Source organism: Cryptotermes secundus, unplaced genomic scaffold, assembly GCF_002891405.2.
Source record: "Cryptotermes secundus unplaced genomic scaffold, Csec_1.0 scaffold131, whole genome shotgun sequence".
NCBI lineage: Eukaryota > Metazoa > Arthropoda > Insecta > Blattodea > Kalotermitidae > Cryptotermes > Cryptotermes secundus.
The window spans coordinates 687,595-690,105 of NW_019742552.1; the positions used below are offsets into that span (position 1 = coordinate 687,595).

Genomic DNA, 2,511 nt, shown 5'->3' on the forward strand with positions numbered 1-2,511 from the left:
CGATACTGGTCCATCAGTCCCGACCAAGCCAGCGAGTTCGGCCTCTACTGGCTTGGCGGTATCTATAATGCTTTCCCCATCTATCAGAGGCGTTAGAAACTACTGTTGGGCGGGAAATGTATCTTAATGAAGTAAGCAATATAATTAATGGTGTAAATGTGATAAAATATAATTTGTTGAAGATTTTTTATAATATTAATTTTGTAATAAATAAATAATTAGATAATGTCTTGACGACAGACAAATTCTCTGCAGATTCAGTAAGGTATGGCAACTGGAAATTGTTCTATTTTACCAATGTTAAGTACTCTCGTTTCAAATTTATGGATTATTCGAAATTTATTTTAGCGCCTGATTTAAATTATATAATTTCCTTCATTTCTGTCCAGTGTCAACTCGCATGTTGCACCTTCAACTTGTGGCAAATTAAGGAAAAAATCGTTTCTAGAGTCTAACTTTGGACCTCAAAGATATCAATAGCAATCGATATATTGCAGTATTAACATAGTTTCCCTGAAATTAACATTAACATTATAATATTATAAGCCATCAGAAACAATAAAAGAGTATGTCTTGATTGCGCATCTACTCACCACAATAGCTAAGATAGGTTTTCCTCGCAGGACTAAATTCGACGTGCTTTATGTTTGTGTCTAAACAACGGAATGCTGTAACTCTGACACAGTATGAGCCAGTCAAATTTCATGCATACGTAGGCAGAAAGGTTTCAACCGGATGTGAAATAATGCATATCTCGTCTCAGGCCTTTATTTTTTTTTCGGATCATATTTAGATTAATAATGAAACAGTTTAGATTACGTGAAATTTTATTTTACACCTATTCTTACATGAAATTACATGAAATTAGATACAACAGGATATACACACCTACTTCTCGGAAAAGTATGTTTCTACACAGCGTTTGTTTTTTCTTGTTTTCTTCCCCTTAAACGTGATTTCTGGTACTTTAAATTTCTGTTTCTGTATCTAGAGAGAAACGTAAATTGCACCAGCACAGGTACAATGTTTAGCTATTGACAGATTTGCTGGTGAGTAGTAATACATGTGTATCACCTGAAATTTACTGTTTCCACACAGTTTCGTGGTGCTTTCTTCAATTCGAACTGCATTCTCTTTGATTTGGAAGCGAATTTTGAATTTCAACGACAGCCCCGATTTCTGTTGGAAGGATTGCAGATACCTTACAGAAATTATTTAAGCCCGTAATAACGACAAAAAAAAAAGCCAAAGTTCACAGAGATGGCTGCCCTTGGCGTACATCTCGGTAGAAGTAAAATGAAAAATGTAAAATCCCTTTGTTTAACTAATTAAGCACCGCGTCATAAAGACGTATGGAGGGGTGGATGTGTAGATCCACGTATTCTTGACCTGGGCACTAATTGGAGGTAAGTGGTCAGCTTCACGCACTGACCTCTTTACCCCTGAGGAAAGAACCCCTGGTATTGTTGGATAGAAGGCCGGGTGGACCCCAAAACCGTTCTGGACGACATGGAGAGGAAAAACGTCTTTCTTCTACTAGGACTCGAACTCCGACCCCCTAAGCCGTCCAGCCCGTGTCCAGGTATTATAGCGATTTGCATTATTCCAGCTCCTGGACTACACATTGAGCCTGCTAAATTCAGTCTACGCCGAAGTTACCTTTCTTAGTAACATACACTTTAATATTATTCCCTCATGGACCACATAGGTGGTCCATGACCACAGAGTGGTCAGAGTTCCTGGCTACAAATCCAGAGGTCCCGGGTTCGATTCCCGGGGCTACCGAATTTTCTGAGACGTAGTGGGTTTGGAACGGGATCCACTCAGCCTCGTGAGGATAATTGAGGAGCTATTTCAAGGAAATAGCGTCTCCGGTCTAGAAAACCGAAATTAACAGCCGTGGGGATTGGTTGCGATGACCACGCGACAGCCTCTATCCGCCAAAGTTGGCACTAACTTCGCCGACAAGCGGCGGTCGCTCGGTCAGTATAGTTAGCTTGCAGACTCAAGCCACGGAGTATTTTTTGTTTATCATTTCCTCATGTATGATTTGATCTTCCACTAAGTTCTCCCCACAGAAATACTCATGTATACGTTCGATATGCCCCTTCCTGCCTCTCCTCGAATCAATTGTTGTCACTTTTAAAAATAAAATATATTCGTTTAACTAACGTTCTGATCACAGAATCCTAAAGGTCATCAATAAAACCAAATTTTACCAAAGAACAGGATACTGGACCAGTTTTATTCTACTCCCATTCTCACAACTTATCTCCTCGGTGTTCCAAGTAAATGTTTGCAAAGGGCATTTCCCTTAAAAGTCATTATACATTACTTACCTCCCTATCCTAACGGCAATATCAAAATATCGTAGCTTCCTAAATTTCACTACCTTAATTTTGCGTAAGCTGCATAAGTAACAAAAGTTCGTCGTTATGTTGCTTACGTACTGTTCTTGTAACTAATTCTTGTTCTCCACTCTGTAATGAATAAATAAGTAAATACCGAAGC

At 39.1% G+C, this 2,511-nt stretch overlaps 1 protein-coding gene across 1 annotated transcript in view; it reads right to left on the bottom strand.

Annotated features, from left to right (window-relative positions):
* LOC111873284 (4-coumarate--CoA ligase 1) overlaps nt 1-675 on the bottom strand; it is a 25,817-nt gene extending 25,142 nt beyond the window's left edge. The window contains exon 1 of the mRNA XM_033755033.1: nt 594-675. The gene's annotated coding sequence lies outside the window, so the exon portion shown is untranslated. The remainder of the gene's footprint in view (nt 1-593) is intronic.
* Between the last annotated feature and the right edge of the window lie 1,836 nt (nt 676-2,511).